The following is a 24,069-nucleotide window of genomic DNA, read 5'->3' on the forward strand; positions in this document are numbered from 1 at the left end:
CCGGGAAGGACCCCACCTCTGGTCTTCCCCCATGGCAGCCAGCTGCTAGATCTTTCTAACATCCTTATCTGAGCTCTGCCCTTCCCTGCTCAAGAAAGCCCCATGGCTCCCGTGGTCCAGACCCAAGTCCAGACTCATCTGTCTGGCATTTGGGGCCCTTCACATCTCATCCTTTCTGTGGCTCCAGCCTCCTTGCTTGCATTCCAATACCAGGGAGCCCTGTGCTGCTCAAACTGGTATTCATTTATTCATCCATTCAATCAATCATCCATTCATTCAATAAACATTTACTAAGCCCTCTGAGGGATGGAGGGGATGAAGCTGTGAACAAGACAGGCATGGTCTGTCATCCCATGGAGCTTAATATCAAGCAGAAAAGACAGACATTTGTGGGCTCTGGAGCCAGGCTGGGTCTGTGTCACAGTTTAGCTCTTTATCATCGGTGTGACCTTGCATGAATAACCTTTTCTGAGCCTCAGTTTCCTCCTCTGTAGAATGGGAATAATAACAGTAGCTACCTCACAGAGTGGTGCCAGGATTTAAATAGCTAAGAAGATATGTGAATCACTCAATATTCTTCTGATCATTTACTGTGGAGCAAGACGTACTCCGTAAGTGTTAGCTGTTATCATTATTAACTCACAACTTCATTAAAACGTACGACGATGAGTATAAAAGAAAGGTACAAGGAGAACATCCGACAAGGAGCTCGAGCCAGCCTGGGGCTCTTGGGAAGGGCTCCCTGAGAAAGTGATTTGTTCGCAGACTGGAGGGTGGGGGTGGTGAGGGCGAGGGCAGTCAGATGGAGGGGACGGCCTGGGTAGAGGCCCTGAGGCTGGACGGATTTTGTCAAGCTGAGAAACCTGAAAGGCAGCAGGGAGGTTGGTACATCAGGAGTGATAGGGAAGAAGGCCGAGATGAGACAGGAGAAGCAGGCAGGAAGCCACACAGTGCAGGATCTCGTGGGCCTTGTTAAATTTTAGATTTCATCCTAAGAGCAATGGGAAGCTGTTGAAAGCTTCTGACGCAGAGGATTGGCCTGAACCTTATTCTATTTGGAACTTGCCCAGGCCACTGTGGGTGTGGAGCAGACTGGCCCCCACTGCATCACCTGCTGGGGTCCCCCATGGGGTGGTTGAGAAGGAAACAGGGACATGGGAGAGGAGGAGGTTGTCCAGATGAACAATAATGGTGGCCTGAGGAGGTGGGGGTAGTGAGGTTGGAGAGGAGTGGGCTATTTCTAGAGACATACAGAAGGAAGAATCCTCGGGACATAGTAGGAACGCTATGGGGTGGTGCAAGACGAGGACCTGTTCAGTAAGACTTTGAGGTGGCCCCATTCACTGATTTTGGGAAGACAGGGAAGCAGAAAGTTTGGAGGATGAGGAACCACGAATGTAGCTTGGCATGTCCCAACGTCTGGAGACCTCGAGACTTTTTGCATGTACTGTTCCAGGGAGAATGTCCTTCCTCGATCTTGTCTGGTGGATTTTGAATGAATCACTCAAAGCCAGGCTCCAATGTACCTTTCAGTATATGAAGCCCTCCCTGCCTACCCCAGGTTTGGTCTCTCTCCCCTATGTGTCCACACCTCTCCCAGAACCCTGTACCTCATAAAACTCGTGGCTCCTTCAGTTTCCTCTGCTATTTCCATCTCATCTCCCTCCAAATTTTGGAAGGCTCCAGAGCATAGTCCTTGGGCCACTCCTCTTTTCTGTCTATACCCACTCCTAAGATGACCACATACAACCCCACAGCTTGAAACCCCATGGATTTGCTGATGATTTCCAAATGTGTGTGTCCAACTCAGATGTCTCCCCAAAACCCAACACATAGAGCCTCTTGCCTGTTCAGTGTGGATGCCTAAAAGACACTTCAAAACCCTCATGTCTAAACCCGAACTCCTGAGTTCTACCCCCCACCACACACAAATAATGAGAAAATAAATTCAAAAACTGCTCCTTTCCAGCTTTCCCTAGTTCGGTAACTGGCAACTCCATTCTTCCAGCTGCTTCCGCCAAAAGCCTTGAAGTCAGTCTTGACTTCACACCCCACATCCAATCCATCAGCAAACCCTGCCAGCTCTACCTTAAAATAGATCCAGAATCTGGCCAATCTTGCCACCTTCATTCATCGTTAGCAGCCTGGTCCTGGCCACCATCATCTCTCACCTGGATGATTGTGACAGCCTCCTAACCATCTCCCTGCTTCTGCCCTGGCCCCCTGCAGACTGTTCTCAGTTATGGTGTTAAAACATATATCCGGTCATAACACTCCTTCTCTCAAAATTCTTTTGGCTTCTTGTCTTACTCAGAGTAAAATGGCTCATAAAACCCAACACAAGTTGGCTTCTTGTTACTTCTCTGGCCGTTTTCTACCTCCCGTCTCCCTCTGTTCCAGCCACACTGGCCCTCTGGCTCTTCTCTGAATAGACCATGTATTATCCCACCTTTGGACCTTTGCACTTGCTGGTCCTCTTGCTGGGAACGCCCTTGCCCCTGATGTCTGCCTGGCTCACTCTCTCCCTCCCTTCCTTTGAGGTTCTGCTCATATGGCTCACCCCATGTACCTTTCCCTGACAACCTGAGATAAAACAGCTCCGCAGTTCCCCAGGCCATTCCTATCTCTTCACCCTGCTTTCTTTGCCTTCTCTATAGAACTTATCACTATCTGATACCTTATAATGGATGCCTCCTTTCTTTCCAATGTGAGTGCCATGATTTTAGGGGTGTTGTCTTTTTTTCTCTGGATGCTGTGTCCCCAGCATTTAGAACAGTGTGTGGCACATAATAGGTGCTTAGCAGATATTTCTTGAATGACTTGCATAGTTTTTATCTGACTGTCTTCCTGTTTGTCTGCTTGTCTGTCTCCCACAGCCACTGGATCTAGTTCTCCAGACTTTCCTGGTGTCCAACACAGAGTCTGCAGAGTGGGTGCTCATCAAATGTTTGAATAAACAAATGAATAATAATAGAATTTCCAGATGGATTGTCTGGGGTGATGTGAGGGAGGGGCTGTGGCTAGACAGAGCTGCCTGCTGGAACTTTTCCTGCCACTCCTGAAGGACCTGGGGTCACCTGTGGGTGAGGAAGCTAGAAACGTGAGCCAAGGAATCTAGAGGTCAGAAGGGATAGGGATTAAAATTTAGGAGCTGATGATGGAAGGATCTAGAAGTGTAGGTTTCCCACTGGGCTTCATGTTTGGAGCTAACCTGTGGCTTTAGAATTATGTTGCAAGTTCAGGAAACTAAAGTTTTAGAAAGGGCCAAGAGTTTAGGGTTAGGGTCTGAATGAAGGTTTGGAGTTTGGAAAACAGGCTGAAGTTTTGGATTTAAGGTTAACATTCAGAATTCTAGTTAGAGCTGAGTGTTTGGGAGCTGGGCCTAATGCTTGTGGTCAACTGGTTTTTGAGGATGGGTCAAGGAACTAAAACTTTGGTGAGAAAACTGGATAAAGTTGAAGGTGGCATCATCTTGAGGGGCTCAACTTCAGGACGTTTATTAGGTTTTCAAAGCTTCTTTGCCTGGACAGTATGTGACAGTAGCTCACATTATATAGCCAAGTTCTTGAATGATTTTTCTCTACCGGGGGCAATTTTGCCATCCAGGGGGCATTTAGCAATGACTAGAGACATTTTTGGTTGTTGCCAAAACTGGGTAGGAGGGTGCTGCTGGCATCTAGTGGGTAGAGGCCAGGAATGCTGCTAAACATTCTACAATGCCCAGAACAGGCCTCCACGACAAAGAATTATCCAGCCCCAAATGTCAGTAGTGCTAAGGTGGAGAAACCCCATGCTGCAGGATTTATTCATTCTCTGAAGGGTTAGCCAAGACTAATCCAAGTGGGCCAGGAGTCAGGATATGAGTGTTTAAGGGGGAGGGCTGGTGTGATGTGGGCCTGAGGTATAGAGTCAGGTGCAGGCACCCTTGCATTCCCCTCCCCTGGATGGAGCTGCTCACAGCTATCTCTGGCTCTGGCAGACGCTAGGGGAAAGGAAGGGGGTTAGGGTGGAGATGGGGAGGAAGAAGTCCAGCCCAATGTGCCAGGGAATTCATGAAGCTACAGACAAGCAGGGTGGGAGCTGGTGAGAGAGAGAGAGAAGAACAAGAAGAAGAAGAGAGAGAGAGACTGACTAACAGGCTTGCAGAGTTGCAGACAGCCTGAGCAGGGTCTATGGGGGGTGTGTTGGGGAGGAAGGCTGAGGGTGTGGCATGGATAGTCAGAGAGCTGCAGAGAGTTGGCGTCGGGAGGGCCTGGTGCCTGATGCACCCTCTGCAACATATGTAATTGCCTTATTCAACGCAGAATTCAAATAATGATAGCTGGTTGGGCAGGTGGCTCACTCCTGTAACCCAGGCACTGTGGGAGGAGAGACAGGTGGATCACCTGAGGTCAGGAGTTCAAGACCAGTCTGGTCAACATGGTGAAGCCATATCTCTACTAAAAATACGAAAATTAGCTGGGTGTGATGGTGTGAGCCTGTAATCCCAGCTACTTGGGAGGCTGAGGTAGGAGAATCACTTGAACCTGGGAGGTGGAGGTTGCAGTGAGCTGAGATCGTGCCACTGCACTCCAGCCTGGGAGACGGAGTAAGATTTCATCTAAAAATAAGTAAATACATACATAAAACAAAAAACAAATAATAATGGCTAACGCTTGCATCACACTTACTCTGTGCCACTCTCTAAATGCTTTACATCTGTTATTTTTAAGAGCAGATGTTTTAATCCTCCATCAAGCCTGTGTGGTAGGTACTACTATAATCTCCATTTTACAGATTGGAAATGGAGGCAGAGGGGTTAAGTAAGTTGCCTAGGATCCCATAGCCCTGGGCGGCCCTGCTGCCTCCAGAGCTGGCTCCAGGCTTCCGCTTTCCATTTACTTCCTCTACCATCGCCATTCATGATCTCATCACATGCTCTTGATGGTCTCCCGAGATAGGTGCTCTTGTTACTGCCCGTGCTGCACTGATGAAGTAACCAAGGCACAGAGAGGTGAAGCACCTCTCAACACAGCCAGGTCTGCCTGACAGCGAGGCTGTTTCTGCTTCTCTGCATTGCAGCCTGGGGTGCACCTCTGCACAGCCCCATGTGACCACTCTTGTGGCCACATCTGATCTTCACAAATGGCCTCAGACTTCGGAGTTTCTCAACCTCAGCACCAGTGACATTTTAGCTGGATAACCCTTTGATGGTGGGGGCTTTCGTGTGCAGGGTAGGATGTCTGGCCGTATCCCCGGCCTCTACCCACTGAATACCAGTAGCACTCTTTATGCCCTGTTCTGAAAACCAGAATTGTCTAGGCAATGTTAAATGTTCTCTGGAGGTCAAAATCAACTGCCCTCCCATCCCAATAGAGAATGACTGCTCCAGACAGTAGGCAAAGGAGGATCCTCCTATGACATATGGAATCATGGAAGAAAGGACCAGAAAGGGTCACACCTTACCCAAGGTCACTCAGAGAGTCAGTGGTAGGACTCAGGTCACTCCAGCCAAAGGGAAGGCATGGCTGTTGAGCTTTCTCACTGGAGTCTTTCTCCCCCAGGGTGAGTGCTGAGTGCCAACAATGTGGCAGGAGCTGGTTGCCTGTCCCAGCAAATGCACAGGTTCCATGAGCAGCCTGTCCTTGCCAGAGCCCTCTGCTCTCCAGCTGAACTAAGGTGGGGCTCTCTCTGCTCCCAGCTGTGCCACCAGGAAAACAGCTGTGGCTTTGATGTCAAACAGACCAGATTTCAAATCCCAGCTCTGCTACATCCATACCCCAGAGGCACAACACTGAACATCTTTCACCCTGTTTCCCCATCTGAAAAATGGGCAGTTTGGATTAGAAAATTGCAAACATCCAACTAGTTCTGTTATTCTGATTTTCTGACAAAATAGAGTATCTGGTATCTTAGTCCTGGCTGTGTCTGCAACTCGAAGTGGCACCTTAGACAAGTCACTGCCCCTCTCCCGAACCCACTTTTCTCAATCCACCATTCGCCTTCAAGCAGCCAACACTTCCGTCACACAGAACTTCTCGTTATGATCTAAACTGTGAATTCTTCCCTGCCTTGGTTCATGTTGCCCCTCTGAAATGCTCTCCTGCCCATTATCCACCTGGAGAACTATTCATCTTTTAAAGACTGAGCCCAAGTCATTTGCTCCACGGGGTCTTTCTGATTCCTGCAGGCAGAGTTAATCACTCCCTCTTTTGTTCTGTTCTGGTGCTTCTAGAAGAGCACCAGCCACTGGAGTGTGTGTGTGTGTGCGTGTGTGTGTGTCTTCCCCGCTAGACCAAAGGAGTCCTTGAAGACAGATCCTGTGTCTTCCTAATCCCAATATTTTTGTGGCCAGCACAGTGCCTGGCACAGAGTAGGTGCTCAATACATGCTGAGTAAGTAAGAATGAATAAAGCAGGGGAGGAAACTGCCAAGACCCCTTAGTGGTTACAACCCTCTGGAATCCAGGGAAGGAGGCTAACCTCTTGCTGTCATCTGAAGACTGCCCCCATCCCCAGTCCCGGCAATGGCCTGTTGCCTCAGCCACCCACACAATCAGCGAACTCAGAGAGTACCATGGACAGCGGCAAACAGACGCTTCATAAAAAATGCTTTATCCTCTGTGAAGCTGCCGCTACAGGGAGCTGTCTGTGCAGACCTGCATCTCCGTATGTGCATGGAGAATGTGCTTGTAGAAGAGGCCTTGCTTCTTCCATTTTTCAATCCATCCCAGGCCTTTCTGAGGATCAGGCAGGGAGCCTATGTTTTTCAAGTTTGTGTTTCCGAATGTGCAGTCTCTGACTAGAGCTAGGGGTGGCTGGGGGTAGGGGGAGCATTCTGGAATTCCCTCCCGCTCATAGTCAGTCCCTTGAGGAACTTCCTCTGAGCCACTGTCCCCAAATTGTCTTTAACCATCTCTTCTACAAAGTCCTCTGACTAAAGAAACCAGATCTCAGTTCCTGGTTTTGGGGGTGGGGAGGAGGGAGGTGGTCTGTATTCTTTGAGATCCATCTATTCAACAGGTGTTTTCTGAGAAATTGTAAAAACACAGACGCCCGGTGTGGTGGTTCACGCCTGTAATCCCAGCACTTTGGGAGGCCAAGGTGGGTGGATCACGAGGTCAGGAGTTGAAGACCAGCCTGACCAATATGTTGAAACCCCATCTCTACTAAAAATACAAAAAGTAGCTGGGCATGGTGGCGCATGACTATAAGCCCAGCTACTCAGAAGGCTGAGGCAGGAGGCTCGCTTTAGGAGACAGAGGTGGCAGTGAGCCGAGATTGCCCCACTGCACTCCAGCCTGGGTGACAGAGTGAGACTCTGTCTCAAAAAACCTCCACTTACGTTTAAGTTATTGGAGTCTTAGTTTGTTCACTTGTAAAATGGGGGTGGGGTAGGTAGATATACATACAAAAGCAATCCTTAAAAGGGGACAGCTTTATGATTAGTGTACTGACCCTCAGTGCAGCACATCAACTTCAGCTTTCACAAAAACGCAGGACTGGATGTCCTTGTTCAGCTGTGTCCAGCCGGTGGGTCCCTAGTTAAACCCTTTCCTTTCCTTGAGTCTCTGGTTGCAAAATAAGTGGGTTCTGTTCTCTAAGTTCTGGTTCAGCTGTGGAGTCCTGAGTTTCCAGGATTCTGTAATGATGCTGGGAAGTCATACAACCTCTTCTTTCTTCCTCCCGCCTCAAGGAAGGGGCTGGAGCCTCAGACAGGAGATGGGGACAGACCAGAGCTTCCTGGGGAGGGTAGGAGGGTGCGGAAAGAGGAAAATCTGTCCTAGCTGGGGTGTGAGAGACAAGTTAACAGCTCAATTGTTATTTCAATTACACGGATTATTTGAAAACAATGTTATGAGTTTCATCACTGACAACCCCAGGAAATGGCTGCTATGGCAACCAGGGAAAAGAATGGCCCTGACCAGCCAATCAGAAGTTCCAGCTGTGCCCCAGTTTGTACAAACTCTCCCTCCTCCACAGGGCTCCTCCCATCCTCTGCTGGGGTCGGTGGGTGAGGCTTGGGAGAAAGAAGGAAGTAAAGGGGCAAGGAAAAGGCCACTCTGTAGAAGGGAAGAGGACAAATGAGGAAACTGAGGCATGAGGAAAAGTGGGATTCCTGGCATTGGATGTTCATCCCAAATTCTTCAAAGGCAAGAACATATCTGACCCACTGCACCTTCCTGGTGCCCAGCACAGGCCTGGCACCCAGGAGACAGTAACAGGGCTTGTTCCAGAGCTGCCTGTGGCTGGGGAGGAGTTTCCCCTTCACATCCTTCATTCCATGCTCACCATCTGGTGGGAGGGAATTCTTGAAGACTTTGTCCACGAAGGGCATACACTGGCCTTGTCTTTCAGTGCCAGGAAGAGAACAGGCATGCTAGGAACCTCTCACTGGCAGGTGAGACCTGGGAGGTTCTGGGGTGTCTCTGAAAGCCCTGGATGTCTTTTCCTGCTGCCCTCTGCAGAGGCCACCTCTATGCCACATCCTTTGGCCCAGCCTTCTACAAACAAGGCACCCCAGTGGTCTCCAGAAAAGTGTTTTTGCTTTGAGAATATCCTGTGATTTCCCTATTCAGAAAGAAGCCAATTTGACAGGAAGCTGGGTGGACTCTAGCTCTGTAAAACTCCCTTCTGAAAGCCCATTTCCTACCTGGCCTGAGCTCCCTGCTGTCCACTCCTGTGTCCCCAAATCCTTCATCACATTTACTTTTAAAGAAACCCTTCCGTAGGGCTTACAAGTGCTGGGCACTGTTCTAAGACTTTACAAACATTAGCTTGTTTCATTCTCACTACAACCCCTGTGACATGATGTGATTATCATCTCTACTTTACAGATGGGGAAACTGAGGTGGGTAAGTAACTTGGGTAAAGACAGGCAGCTAGGAAGGGGCAGCTCAGGGAGCAGAACCCAAGCAGTCCCACTTCCACAATCCAAGCTCTGGGCTGCCATCCTCATTCCTCCTGATGGATACTGACCTACCTTGAGTCTTGCCTGATAGTCAAAAGACTCATAAAATTCAACTTTGTTGCCTCATCTATTTATTTTTAGAAGCAAGGTCTAGCTCTGTCATCCAGGCTGGAGTGCAGTGGCATGATCATAGTTCACTGCAGCCTCAAACTCCTGGATTGAAGCAATCCTCCCATCTCAGCCTCTGGTGTAGCTGGGAATACAGACGTGTGCTACCACACTTGGCTAATTTTCTAATTTTTGTAGAGATGGGGGTCTTGTTATGTTGCCCAGGCTGGTCTCAAACTCCTGGTCTCAAATGATCCTCCTACCTCGGCCTCTCAAAGTGCTGGGATCACAGGTGCGAGCCACCGTGCCGGACCTGTTGCCTCATCTTTTTATATCAGGAGCCTCCCAAGTGCTTGTCCTGAAACTCCTGTGCCCTCTTTTTGTAGCTTCACAGTAGGGGAGTGGCAGACATACATGAAGAGGGGAGGTACCTGGGGACATCATCAATAAGTGGATGTCTGTAGATCAATGCTGGTTCTCACAGCCCAAAGTCCTGATCTGGCTGTAAGGCAGGGAGAGGTATCTTCGTTAATGTGGTACCTACTATAAGGACTCTATGTGCCCATTATCTCATTCATTCCAGCAAGGGAGGCCTTACATTCCTCATTTTACATATGAGTAAACAGAGGCTCAGAAAGTTGAATAGACTTGCCCAAGGCCATCCAACCAAAATGTATCCAATAAGTATCGGTGCCCAGATCTGTCTGTCTCTGACTGCCATTAGCAAAAGACATCAATCCTGCCCTCAAAGGGCCAGTTAGAGAGGCAAGACAGGTAACAATGGTTCTCAAAGGGCTGAAGGGGGGCGCCGAGATGGAACAGAGGGAAGGGCTCAGCCCAGGTGAGCACAGGTTTGTAGGTGGGAGTGGGTCCTGGAGCAATGGCCTAGCAGGTGTGTTTCTTGAGTCTGGGCTCATCAGGTGACCATGTCAGATAATGAGATGGTGCTTTGAACGTCAAGCAGATGGTTTGGTGCTGACAGGCGAGGCCACAGGGAGCCATTGCTGTCTTAGGAGCCCCTTTCCCTCCCTCCTGAGGCGAACTCCCTCTCGCACAGCAGAGCAATTTCCCAAAGAATTTTCTCTAATTTGTGATTGTTTTTTAACCAGAAGCAGCCAAGAGTCTCCAGCTTCTCCCAGCCCATGAGCCGAGCCTGATGGAGCTGCCAAAGCTGCGGGTCTCCACCCCCAGCTCAATCCACTTGAGGACTTACAAGGCCCTCTGTCCCAAAATCCCCCCATGGTACTGGGCAGGCTAATGGTCCCAAATCCAGGGGTTTCTTTCCCAGCCAGAAGCTGGCTGAGTTGTTGCAGAGACCTGGGAATGACTTTAAGCTGGGGCCACCCACTGCTGGCTGATGGTGCTTCACAGACCTCAAGAGCTAGTACCCCAGGACAGAGGGTGGCATGAGGGCTCTGGGAGGAGGCCAGGGGCTGCTTGAGGGCTCCAGGAGGAGCAGGGGCTGAGTGAGGAGGCTAGGGCTCTGTGAGTAGGGATGAGGGCTTCTTGAGGCAATGTGGACTCCGAGAGGAGATGAATGTTCAGTTCTGGGGGGGCAGAAATTCTGTGAGCGATCAGGGGCTCTGGGAGGGACAGGCATGCCAGAATGTAACCAGGAGCAAAGTGAGAGGAGGAGCTCAGGGAAGGCCTGGGGCTCCAGGAGGGGTGGGGGCTCTGTGGAGTGTTAGGGCTTTCACAGAGGGTATAGGAGATCTGTGGAAATTCTGGTGAATGAGGTCTTTATCCTGTAAGAGGACCAAGCCTCTGGCGGGAGGTGGGGATCTGGCCAGGGGCTTGGCTGCAGGGCTGGGATTTGTGAGCACAAAGGCTCAGAAAAGAGAGCATGGGCTCAATGAGGGGATGGGGACTAACCCGTGGGGGACAGAGGCTCTGGGAGGGGTTCAGGGCTATGCAAGAGGATGGGGGCTTGGAGAGAAATGGTGGCTTATGAAGGGACAGGGGCAGTGAGAATGTGGGGAGGCCCTTCCTCTAAGGTTGGCCTCCCCAAATTAAATGTAGCCATCTCCTCCCCAACCCACTACCCAGGTGCCCTACCTCAGCTGGCCCATCCTAGCCACAGGCTTGTCTCCTTGGCTTACACAGCCCTGTTCCCCTGAGGGTCTCCCACCTTGGTCCTCTGCTCCACCACTCTCCTACCCACCTCTCCTCAAGGCCAGATCGAGACGCCCTCTCAACTAATCCCTCCACAAATGCCCCACTCTGCACCCAGTTTCTCAAAGTCACCCCTATAGATTTGACATCCTCCTATAGCTCAAATGCATTATCAGGTCGGTACTTCAGACACTGTAATGATCAGTAAGGAAGTCCTCCCTCACAGCCAACCTCAATCCATCTAGCTGCAAGTGCAGCCAATTTCCTTTCTTCTATCCTGGAAATAGAAAAAGAAAGCTGATCTACAGGCCACTGTTCATTCCATTCTTCATCGCTTTGGATACATTAAGTCTCCTCTCAGCTTTCTCTCTTCCAGGTAAAATCATTCTGCTCCTTTTCGTTGGCTTTTCTAATCATGATCTTTAGTATCAGGTATCTTCAAATGCTGCTGCATTTTTACCAGAGCCTGGCATATAGTAGGACCACAAGAAATGTATTTTGGATGGATGAAGAAGTTGGTAGATTTTGGGGGTGAATCAGGGTGGGGAGATAGGCAGTAAGAAGATGGAAAGAAAGGTGGTGATACGTGTGTGTGTGGATGACGGGTGGGTGGATAGATGGGTGGAGGTGGGTGAGGGGTGAACTGCAGGCAGATGGATGTTTAAATGGAGGTGGGTGGGCTGGAGAATGATGGATTGAATAAATGGATGGATTGATGAATGGGTGGATGGATGGATGGATGGATGGGTGGGTGGATGGATGAGTAAATGGATGGCTGGCTTAGATGCGATGCTGGCTGGATGGATAATCTCAGTTGGCATCTCAATTTTCCCCTATATCTCCCAAGTATAGGCTCCCCTAATTTGGTTAATGGACCCCAGTTATCCCAGACACCAGGCTTGAGACTTTGTCATATTTCATTCCTCCCTCACCCTTATCTCCCACAACCAAGCAGCTCTGAGTCCTGCTGATCCTTTCCCTTGAGGCCTTTCCCCACTGGCCCCTGTTCTCTACAACTTCATTAAGCCCCTACCCCACTCACCTATGGACAATTTCATCTGCCCCTGTCTGCCACTTCCTTTCTCTTTCCTTCAAGTTCATTCTAAAACACTGCCAGCAGCAAGATCTTTCTACAGCTTGATTCCAGCCAGCAACCTTCAATAGCTCCCTATTGCCTACATTCCTCAGCCTGGAGCTCCACCCATTCTAATTCAGCTGCACCTTCCCTTTCTGGTCCTCTCTGTCTTTCCTCCCCTCCATGTCCTCTGTGCCCTGGTCAATGGGGCAAGCAGCTAGGATCCAAGCCTTCACCAAGCTCCTCCTCTTTGCTCATGCTCTTCCCACCTCCTGGAAAGCTCCCACCCAACCCATCACCTCCACCTGGAGCAGTGCCATCCTAGCTTCAACACACAGCTCAAATGCTGCCTCCCCATGAAGCCTCTCCCAGTGCCCTCAACCAGATAGAGTCAAACTTGCCACTTTTTCGAGAGCATTTATGGAGCACCAACTACGTGCCAAACTAGCTAATAGGGTCCTATGGTGGGAGGGCTGGGACACAGGAGAGCCACAGTCTTTGCCTTCTAAGGTACACAGCCTGCTCATATGTGAGAGCACACAGGTGCATACAAACATACACAGAATTCAAGGGAAAAAAATAAGGGCAAAATAGCATAGTATTAGTAGCTAGGGCTAATAGAGCACTGAATATGGGCCTAAGTGCTCTGTTTTAAGTGCCTTCTAAGAAGTCATTTTACCTTCTCAATAATCCTATGAGGTAGGTACAGATGGGGAAACTGAGGCAGGAGGCCACTCAACTAGTAAGTGGCAGAGGAAAGACGGGAACCCCAGCAGTCTGGCTCCTGGGCAGTTCTCTCAACAGCGCACAGTAGTGTGGCATAAATAGCGCTGTGGGAGTGGAGTAGACAGAAAATCATGACAAGGTTCATTCTGACCTCCAAGCTCCCCTCTCACTCTGCCAACCCATCTCCCTTCCCTTATAAGCCACTTGAATAAATGGACATTGAAATAGACTCAATTAGGGGCAAAGGACTCAGTCTGCTCTGAGACACCATAGGGCCCTGGGCAAGTTCCAGCTTCTTCCTGGGCCTCAATTTCCCTTCTGTATCATGGGCTTGGACTTGTCCATCCTTAAAGGCCCTTTCAACTCAAAAATGCATAACCCTAAACAGCCACTTGGATCGTAGAAGATACACACCTTGGCAGCCTCCTGGCCTGGGGGCTGGGCTGCCTCTCCTGGGAGCTCTCTGTTGTCCCTGAATACACAATTTCAGCCTCTGGTCCCTGTGGGCCCCGCTGTGAGACCACAGTCCTATGTCTCGTTACCTGAGTCTGTCCGGCTCATCACCTGCCCATCATCTTGTCTGCCTGCTGACCTGGATCCACCTGCTTCTGCTACCCATCCATCAGCCTGCCTGGGTCCATCCACCTTGTGTCCCCAACCTGCCTGGTGCCTGTCATTCTGCCCATCACACATACACACATACACACACACACACACTCTCTCTCTCTCTCTCTCTCTCTCTCTCTCTCTCTCTCTCATCACCTCCCCTCCCCTACTCTGCGAGCACCACGATGACAACAAAGAAGATGGGCGGCAACTTCTGCTTTGTTCACTCGCAGAGGGGTCCATGGTGTTAACATCTGGACCTACTTTCTGGAAGCCAAAACAGTTTTCTGCCATCTAGCATCCTTCCCTTCCCCAGGGACGACCCCCAGCCCCCTCTTCACTGGGCCCAAGGGCTTCTACTTGAGGAATCTGGTCAGGGCCACATGCCTCCTGCCAAAAATGTCCAAGTGGTCCCTGAAGAAATCATCGGACAAGAGCGTGAAGATGTGTGTACAAGGATGTTCATGGCAGAATTGTTTGTAATAGCGAAGCATTGGAAGCAACCCAAATGTCCAACAGTGGGGGCTGGTTAGATGAATTATGGGCCAGCCACACAATGGAGAACCATGCAGCTCTTAAAAAATGATGATGTAGATGTAGATTTATCGAAATGGCAAGACATTCACAATATATTATAGGGTGAAAAAAAGCAGGTTACAGAGGCATATGTATAAAGCAAGATGCCATTTTTATTTTTTAAAAATCTATATATGTCAAGAAGGATATGCACTGAAATGGTAGCCAAGTGGTGGTAAAATTATGGCTAATTAAAAATGCTTTCATATATAAAAAGATACATACATATATACATATATATATAAATTTACACACGCACGCACACACATATAGAGTCACTCTGTATTAAATACTTCCTACAAACCCAGCTTGGTGCTAAGCGCTTTGTCTGTGTTACTTCATTTCTCCAGAGTCCTTGGAGGTAGGTTTTATTAAAACCATTTTCTAGATGAGGAAACAGAGGCTCACTCAGCTATTAAGTGGGAGAGCCGGGACTTCAACTTGGCTCTGCCAGGCTCCAGAGCCTGTGCACCTAATCAGTAGGTTGCCATGTTTCTCCTTTTGTGTGTGTGTGTATGTATATATATGTATGTATGTGTGTATATGTATGTATGTATGTATATATGTATGTATGTGTATATATATATATATATATGTATGTATGTATGTATATATATGAAATCAGGCTGGGCACAATGGCTCACGCCTGTAATCCCAGCGTGTTGGGAGGCCAAGGCAGGTGGATCACCAGAGGTCAGGAATTCAAGAGCAGCCTTCGCAACATGGCGAAACCCCGTTTCTACTAAAAATACAAAAATTGGCTGGGCGTGGTAGCAGGTGACTGTAATCCCAGCTACTTGGGAGGCTGAGGCTGGAGAATTGCCTGAACCCGGGAGGCAGAAGTTGCAGTGAACTGAGATTGCACCACTGCACTCCAGCCCGGGCGACAAGAGTTAAACTCCATCTCAAAAAAAAAGTATATATATCGACTTGGGTGATAAAGAAACAACGTAAGTTAACAAGACAATGAAAGAATAAGGCTGATGAACTATACACGGCAATGGTAACCATGTACCCTCAACCTCTGGGGTCCTGCACAGGAGCTCCCCACCAGCCCGTCCATCCTTCTCTCCTCTCTACGAGCTAGTGTACTAGGACGGCCCAGCTCTCAGTGGGGAGGGACCAGGCAACCCTGGTTAGAGTTGGGCCTTCGTCTTACAGACTTCAAGGCTGCGTGGCCTCAGGGCTCCTCTCCTCACACCCAAATTGAATTCAGTGAATGGAGTGCAGCTTTGCACCATATGCCACGCTAGACCCTAGGGAGGAAAAAATGAAAACGCCCAGCGCCTGCCTTCGAGATCTTCTCATCCAGGGCTTGGTTTCTCAGCCTCCGCACTATCAACAGTTTGAGCTACATGAGTCTTTGCGGTGGGGGGGAGGGGGGGGCTGTCTTGTGCCTTGTAGGCGGTTTAGCAGCATCCCTGGCCTCTACCCATCAGATGACAGCAGCAGCCTTCTACGCAGTTGTGACAGCCAAAAATGTCTCGAGACATTGCCAAGAGTCCTCTGGGGGGCAAAATTGCCCCCAGTTGAAAAACACTGATCTAATGTGCTGCAGATGATACAAGGCAGGCAGTGAGAAAAAAACTAAACTAATTGCTACAGAGGTTCAAAATATAGACAGGAGTCATGTGTGCCTGGCTGGGTCCAAGCAGGTTTCCGGGGATGAGCCTGTCCCTGAAACTTGAGAGCTTCTCAAGGTTCTTTCTATTCTACAGACTCATCCTGAATGGTGAGCTCCTCCTTATGGCCTCAAAACCCTATTTCCAACCCAGAACTCTCTGAGTGGGCCTAGATGTCTTTGCATGACTGTCCATCAGGCATCCTCACTTGCGTATCTCACTAGGATCTCACCCTGGACCTCTCCACAGCTGGTCCCCACCTCTTCTCGAAAGCCCTTCTCCTCTTCATTTAGCATCTTCACGACCCACACAGCCTCCTGAGCCAGAAATGGGAACTCCTTCTCTCCCCCATGCCCACGCAGTTACTCAGCTCTGTCCCCACAACCTTCATGAGTCCCCTCCATGCCCCAGACCCAGACACCATCAGCCCAGGCCCTGGTCTTCCCCACACAGCAGCAGGATGAGGCTTCTAATGGCGAATCTCCCTGCACCACTCCTCTGCTGAAAACCTGTGTAGCTCTCCACTGCTCTTGGGATGACGGCCAAGCTCCTTCTGTGGCTTTCAAGACCCACGGGACCTGACTGCTACCCACCTTGCTGGCCTGGTTTCCTGTGACTTCCACTCCCTGAACCCCAACCTCTGTGTGTTCTACTTCAGCCAGCTGAACTCGCAGTTCCTCTGCTATTCTCCCTCTACTTGGGGCCTTGATACTCCTCACCCCTTGGCCTGGAGGCTGCTCTCCCTGCTCTTGTTCTGCCCTACCTGCCTTTATCCCATAGGTAACCTCGAGTCAGCCTGTCGGTGTGCTCAACATCACTTCCTCCTGGAAGCCTCTGCTGCCCCACACATTAGCTGTCACAGTCAGGAGAATTGCTCATCTTCCTCCCTAGACCACCAGACTCCTGTCAGCTGGGATTCAGGCTGCTTGTCACCACTGTGTCTCTACCATGCGGCACAATGCTTAACACATAGTAAATGCTTTATGTATATATGTAAATATACGTATTTTAAACTAGATAATGAATGGATGGTCAGACAGGCAGATGGGTGATGCAAGGAAGAGGTGCTGTTTGGGTTGGGTCCTTAATGCTTTGGAATTTCTTCAGGGAAGGGCATTCAGGTGGAAAGGCAGGTGGGGCTGGATGCAGGAGTGTCAGATTGGAGGCACAGTTGGAGATAAAGGAGGATGCAGACGGATTACAAGGACCTTGAATGTCATGGTGCCAAGTCTGGACTTAATTCAGTAGGCAATGGGGAGCCATGGAAGGGTTTTAATCAAGCCAGTGACACGATCCCACCTGCAATAGAGAAAGATCACTCTGGGTGCCGCAGGGGTTGCAGCGGGAGAATATCAGAGGCTGGGAGGCCAGGGAGAAGGCTGCCACAACAAGTTAGGCAAGAGCCAGTGAGGTCTGAGCCGGAGCAGGAATCTCGAGATGGGTGAGAGGGGAGAGAAGGTAGAAATTTAGGATGAAATGTATCTGTGGGGATCTAGAACATGTTCCTACACCGCCGGCTGCATGCAGGGACTCCACCTTCCACAAGGCAAAGGCGAGAGGATCCTGAAGTCAGAGACAGATCCTGATGGTCCTAACTCAATTCCCCTCCTGCAGGGGGTGCAGACAGCCAAGATCATGTGCAAAACCAAACAGGGAGGAACGGCTGCCTTTACCCCCTGGGAACCAAGGAATACAAACGGAGGGGTATGAACAATAACAATACTGCTGGCCGGGCGCAGTGGCTCACACCTGTAATCCCAGCACTTTGGGAGGCCGAGGCAGGCAGATCATGAGGTCAGGAGATTGAGACCATCCTGGCTAATGGGGTGAAACCCCATCTCTACTAAAAATACAAAAAATTAGCTGGGCATGGTGGCATGTGCCCGTAGTCCCAGCTACTCGGGAGGCTGAGGCAGAATTGCTTGAACCTGGGAGGCGGACATGGCAGTGAGCCAAGATTGCACCACTGCACTCCAACCTGGGTGACAGAGCGAGACTCCATCTAAAAAACACACACGCACACACAAAAAGCACAAAAAAGAAAACAATACTGCTTTATGTATGGGGTGTCCTATGTGCCAGGCATCATCCTCAGCACCATGCATGCTCATGCACATTTCATCTTCACAACAACCCGATGAGATAGGTATAACATTTTCCTCCATTTCACAGAGGAAGAAACCGAGGCTCAGAGAGGTAACTTGCCAGCAAGTCACAAACTCAGGCTGGTTGGACTCCAATGCCTACGCGCTTAATCAGCTATTTATATTATGCAAAGGAAAGAGCTGGTAACAAGTGGATGGTTGAAGGCTTGTGGGTCTGACGACAAAGCAAGAAGTTCCCAGCCTAATCCCAATGTGACAGCAGGAAGGAGCCTGCTGGTGGGGCACTGAGGGAAGCGTGGGGGAAGAAGGGAATTCCTCCAGGTCTCTGCACCTCATGTGTTTGGAATCAAATCCACATATTCAGAAAGGGTTGTTTCCATTGTAAGAGAACTGAGCTAAGGAGTGAGCAGTGAGCATATCCTTAACCCACAGATGGGTTATCTCAGAGTAATAAAGAAAGGCATCCCCCTCTGGGGGCAACCAGCCCCATAGGCCCATGGCTTGTAAGTATATGAAGCCTTTTTACATATTAGAGAAAGATGCCCCCTCCTCCAGGCAGGCACAGTCTGTCTTTAGGACACCTGACTTAGAGAGTTGAGCTTAAAATGGGCTTCAGCCCCTGCTCTCCTTCTGCATGAAATGCCCTTGGACAATCAACAGCCTGCCCAACTGCATGTAACGGCCACGCCTCCGGCCTCCCTGTCCTGACCTCTGTTTCCAAGCAGCCACTCGGCATCACAGCAATGAGGAAATGTCCCTCCTGACAGATCCACAGAGCTCACATCACTCCACAGACAACTTTCCTGTTAGGCCTTGCTCCACGGGAGGGAAGACAGTGGAGCATGCCCACTGCCCTGATGAAAGGTTGAGGTCAGAGCCTGTCCTGGTGGTGAAATATCTAGGTTTTCTCTAGAGAGGCCAGAATCAAACACAGGGTTCTAGGAAGGAGACGGCCTAAAAGCTCCATCTTAAAGGTGCTCTGAGGAACCTGGGGTGGAGGGTGTGCTCACCCTTTCGGGGACCATGAGGCTCTTCTCTCCAAGCCTGGGTGTCCTCTCAGCCTGATAGTGGCGGATTCCCTGTCCAGTCCCCAGCCCCTAGCACCCTTCCTGGTTCAGCTATGGGGAGGAATGAGAAAGTCCTTGGCCCTGAGGCCTCAGCCCAGACACCACCTTAGGGTCTTCTATTCCCCCACTCCCTCCCAGGCCCAGCAATACCAGCTGCTGCCCATGTTATATAAACAGAAATCATTCTCTCTCTCTCTCTACCTGAGGCTGTATTTCCGAATGGAGCTTCCTGATGGAAGAAAAAGGGGAGGGGAAGAACAGAGAGGAGAGGAAGTTTAATTGGCTGACACTTATTGCCCATGTGGTAAATAAACTGGCTTCTCCGAACTTTGCCAACTCAGGAGGAGACAGGCCCGCCTGGGCTCCCTGCCCCAGCTATGGCCCGGCCCTCTGTCCAAGCCCTCAGAAAAACCAGTGCCTGGGGAAGCAGCAGGGGCACTGGGTGGGGGGTGGGGGGTCCAACCTCTAGGTATGATTGTTCCAGAAACCACCAGAAACATCCTGAGATCACAGCCACTCTTTTAACAGAAAGGCTGGGACTTGCCCGGAGGTCACAACACACGTTTAGGGGCCAAGCTTTGTCCTCTGCTTCTGCTACAGGGCTTCTCTGCTAAAGGCATTCAACAGCCTTCTTCCCAAAATAGGCGAGGAACACTGGGGGTCTAACTTGAACACCTCATGTTGACTTTAAGCAAGTGTCTTCTTGTCCTGCCTGCAGTGTGAAGCCGAGAAACAGCTCAGTTTTGCCCCAGACCTGCCCAATATATAAGGAACGTTGGTGAGGCCTGGAAGTCAAGGTGCCTGGGTTTCTGTTCTGGCTCTGGATCCAGCTTACCATGTGACCTTGGGCTGCTGTTGCCAATCCTTGAAAATGGGAAAGAGGGCAGCCCAGGTGGTCTCCAATGTGCTGCTCACAATTACAAATAGGGAAAGGGGTTCTTGTCTCCAGGGCCCTCCTGATGGGGCCACCCAAGAGGTACGGGTGCCCCTTAGCTAAGAGAGACCTGGCTGGCTTTATAAAGTACCTGCCCCCAAGGCATTGGCAGTGGTGGTTCCAGAAGGGCACACAGAAAGGAAGCAGTGTTCAAATGTTGGCAATGCCTTTCCCTTCCAGGAGGAATGGAAGAGGAGCATCCCAGACACTGGGACAAGGAAGGAAATAAGGGTGAAGTGGAGAAATGGCTGAGGCAGGGAACAGGTGAGTGCTACAGAGAAACTGAGGCAGACAAAATAGAAGATGGGTTGGTGGGGGGGCGCAGGGAAATGGTCACAGATGGGCAAAGACCAAAATATGTCACAATGGGTGTAGAGGCCAAATTCCAACAAGCACTGTAGACTAGGGACAACTGAGGGGGTGGAGTGGGCACTGATAGGCACATATACAGGATACTAGTGAAGGACAGAGAGTCATGGTGGTTAGAGAGGAGCCTTTGGGTCCTAGGGCAGCGGTGATGCTGATACAGGGTAGTGGTGCTGACCAGCAGGAGAAGAGGATGAGATCCTGAACCTGGGTGGAGGGACCACAGAGAGCCGGTACCCCCAAAGCCCTTAAATGAGCCGCTGCCTGTGCTGGGGGCACCTTAGTCAGCCCCAGAAACCAAGGAGTGCTGGAATCAGACCCAAGGAAAACGAAACTGGCATCCGCAACCCTGGCGACGCCCGAAGGGGTGGGAGAGAAGAGGTTCCCAGGAGGGAGCGCCTTGGAAGCCCCGAGCAGCTTCAAGCAGCAGCTTCTCTGCCCGCCACAAGGGGGTGCCCTGCACCTCCGGGAGACCTTGGGGGACCCTGGATCAGCTCCACCAGCTGCAGCCCCGCCTCGTGGTCTCCGGCGGCGCCCCAGCTGGGACAGGGCACGACGGTGCCAGAGAAGAGGCAGCGGGGAGGCGCGAGCGAGACGGGTCCACACTGTGCCCACCGAGCGCCCACGCAGTCCACTCTTCCCGTAAACGCCGCGGCCCCCGAGGGTTAGTCCTAAGTGGCGCTCTCTTAGGACGTTAGGCTGTCGGGGACCCGTCCTTCTTCCGCGGCAGGAACCGTGTCTCAGGAGTCGGGTCCTAAGGAAGAGGGCAGCTCTAGCCCCTCACTCACCGCCAGCTCGCCCGACGGCCAGAGGGCAGCGGGGTCGCGCTGGTGCGGCCGGCAGGGGTCCCTGTGGGCCGGCGCCCCCTCCCAGAGGGGGCCAGAGCCGTGCCTGTCGCCGCGGCTGGAGTCAGCCTCCCGGTGCCCTCGGACGCGGCACGACCTCGCACACACACACCGCGCGCACACGCTCGCGCCGTGCGGTATTTCCCGGCCCCGGACCCCGCCTCTGGGAGGGGCCGGGGAGCCTAGCCCCGCTAGCAGGGTGGAGGAACCGGGAACGCCTGGGTCCCGGCCCCCGCGTCAGGGCTGTGCGCCACCTTCCCAGCCCCTTTCGGCGCGCCGGCTCGGCCCCTGGTGCTGCCACCCTTCGGCCTGCGGGGGTCCCGGAGGCTCCCGGGCGCGCGGCGGACTAGGTTGGGGAGACGAGTGGGGGCCGCGGGCTTCGGGCCGAGAGGCGGCTCGGCTCCGCGCCGGGGAAAGTTTGGACGTGGGAAACTCCCTCCCCTCCCGCCCCGCGGAGAGGAGGGGGCGCGCAGGGCCGGGCGCAGGCACCCCTTCTCCTCCTGCGGCGGGAGGCTCGCCCCCCGGGCCTCCTGCCCGGCCGCTCCCGCCGGCCAGGGGGCTCCCTCCTGGCCGGGCAGCCTCCCCTCGGCGGCGATCCGGCCGCCCCTCCCGCGGCACCCCGCGCTCTTACCTCGGGGAGAGGCCCGGGGCTCCCCCCAGTCCTGCCGCCTCGGGACGCTGCGTGGGGCGGGAGCCCCGGCGCGGGCGGCGGGCGAGTCCGGAGCCCCGCGGCCGCCCGGAGGAGCCGGAGGGAGAGCGGGAGCGAGAGGGGGAGCCGCGGCGACGTGTGCGCGCGTGTGTGTGAGCGAGAGAGCGAGGGAGTGAGCGAGCGGGAGCGAGGGAGTGTGCGTGTCTGACTAGGGGGGAAGTGTGCAAGGGACGGATCCCTTCCTTCCTCCCGCAGCCTCTGGTGGAGACTCGGAGAATGCAGCGCCCGCCGGGCAGGAGCGCCGCGCAGCGCGGAGCCGCAGGCGGCCGCGGGGCGCGGACCTCCGCAGCAGGGGAGCCCCGGCCCCCACCCCCCCGTATCGCGCCCCTCCTACGCCACCAGGAGGGGCCAGCCTCTCCCTCTCGGGCAGCTCAGTCCCAGGAAACCCCCCAGGGGACAGTGCTCCTCCCTCCTCCAACCTGAGATCCGCGCGAAGGGAGCGCCCCCAGGAGGGGGACCATCTACCTTTCCGCCTGGCAGCTCCCCCGGTGGTCGCAGTTGGAGACCCGAGCCTGTTCCCCCACCTGATTTTACTGCGACTAGGGCTTCCCATGTCCCAGCAACTACGGGGAAGGGGCCCCTTCAGAGGAGCGCGGACGCAGGCGAGGGTGGGAGCAGCCTTCTCCAGTGGCCGCCCCTGGCTTGATGCCCAGAAAGGCCCCTTGCACAGACCAGATCAGTCAGTTCAGAAACAGTCACTGAGCATTGAAGTGGACAGAGACCAGGTGCCCAGTGCTGAGAGACTCCAGGCAGGTGAGAGGTCGGGTGTCCCCTGTGGGCTTTTCCTCTGGAGGGTCCCGCTGGACATCCCTGTAACCAACAAAATAAGCAGGCGAAACAAGACAGCTCCATCCTTAACTTGGTGCCACCTTGACCTGGACAAGCCTCCCAATAAAATCTTCCCACCGCCCAGAAACTCCTTGCTGGCCGGGTTTTCTGTTCTTTTAGAATCCGGCTAGCCTGCTCCCCGGTGTTTTTTCCACCTGGCCCTGCTTCTTTCTCCGGGCTGCCTGGCTCTCCTTACTGCCTTGTCTCTCTGGGATGAGGCCTAATGGAGGTGACCCTCCCATCCCCGCTCCTGAGTTCTCAATATGAGGTTGTTGATGTTAGGATAGGAACAGTGACTCCCATAGACCTACCCTTTGTCCTAGGTGTGGGTCCCCTTAGGAGCTACCACCCTCCCCCACTCCTCACGGCTGCCAGATAGTTGGGTGAAGGATAACAGGAGACTGGACAGCTGCAGACATCTGTCCCGCCATGCTGCAACTGACCAGCCATATAATCACCCACAATCAGCTGCTGAAGTTCATGGCAAAGAGGGTCCTTCCAGGACCCCAGCTCTGCCTCACCCCTATCCTTCTCTCTTCCTCACCTCCTTCCCCAATTCCCATCTCCATCTCCACACCCCAGTCCTTCTCCCTGATGATTGGAATCACCTCCCCTGCTGGTTGCCCCTCGGCCCCTCCTACTAAGCTTCATCTTTCGTTTATTTATTTTGAGATGTATTCTTTATTGTGCCAGGCTGTTCCCGCCCCTAAGTCCTTCTCTTGGTTTATTTCCCTCATTGATCTCTTTCAGCCTTGCCTTTCTGTCATATTCCTTTTCTCCAGCTCTCTCCTCCCCTCTCCTCTCTATCCTTAGCCTCTACTCTTTCATGCTTTCAGAGACTAGAGGCCAGCCTTCCAGATGCCTCTCTTCACTTTCGGTTCTCTCCACCCACTCCGACTCACTTTTGCTGTTTGCTCCAGTCCCTGCTCCCTCTTTGCCTCTTCCTACTGGCCCTGGTGTGTGCTGTTCATCTCAGGAGTCAGACCTACTTAGTTGATCACAGGTTGTTTGGGCCTGGGACACTGTTGCTGTCACATCTGCATGTACGCAGTAGGTGCTCAGTAAATGTTATTGAATGAACTGTTATCACATCTCTTTCTTTTGCGCTGGTCTCTCTCTTCTCTCTCTCTCTCTCTTTTTTGAGATGGGGTCTCACTATGTTGTCCAGGCTGGATTCCTGGACTCGGGTGATCATCCTGCCCTAGTCTTTCAAGTAACCGGTACTCCAGACATGTGCCGCTGCACCCAGCTCCCCATGAATCTTTATTAGGCCCCCAAGTTTTCCTCTCCCAATGTTTCCCATTTTCAGGCTCATTCTACCATAATTTCCAATCCTTCCTTCCTTCAACAAACTTTCTCTGAGCATCCATTCTGCGGTGGGCACTATGGCTAAGCTCTCAGAACACATTAAGTGTTTACTGAGCACTTGCTATGTGCCATAGTTTTACTTTTAAGTCCTCGCAATAAGCAGATACTAGTATTAGCCCATTTTACAAATGAG

At 52.0% G+C, this 24,069-nt stretch overlaps 1 protein-coding gene across 3 annotated transcripts in view; it reads right to left on the bottom strand.

Annotated features, from left to right (window-relative positions):
• Positions 1-22,030, bottom strand: part of CDH22 (cadherin 22) — a 133,247-nt gene extending 111,217 nt beyond the window's left edge. For 2 of the 3 annotated variants that reach the window (XM_035298746.3, XM_035298744.3), the window contains exon 1: positions 21,663-22,030. The gene's annotated coding sequence lies outside the window, so the exon portion shown is untranslated. Of the gene's footprint in view, positions 1-20,974; positions 21,147-21,662 lie in introns of those variants that run through there. The other variant, XM_054255411.2, reaches the window with a different exon arrangement.
• Positions 22,031-24,069: the final 2,039 nt, after the last annotated feature.

Source organism: Callithrix jacchus, chromosome 5, assembly GCF_049354715.1.
Source record: "Callithrix jacchus isolate 240 chromosome 5, calJac240_pri, whole genome shotgun sequence".
Lineage (NCBI taxonomy): Eukaryota > Metazoa > Chordata > Mammalia > Primates > Cebidae > Callithrix > Callithrix jacchus.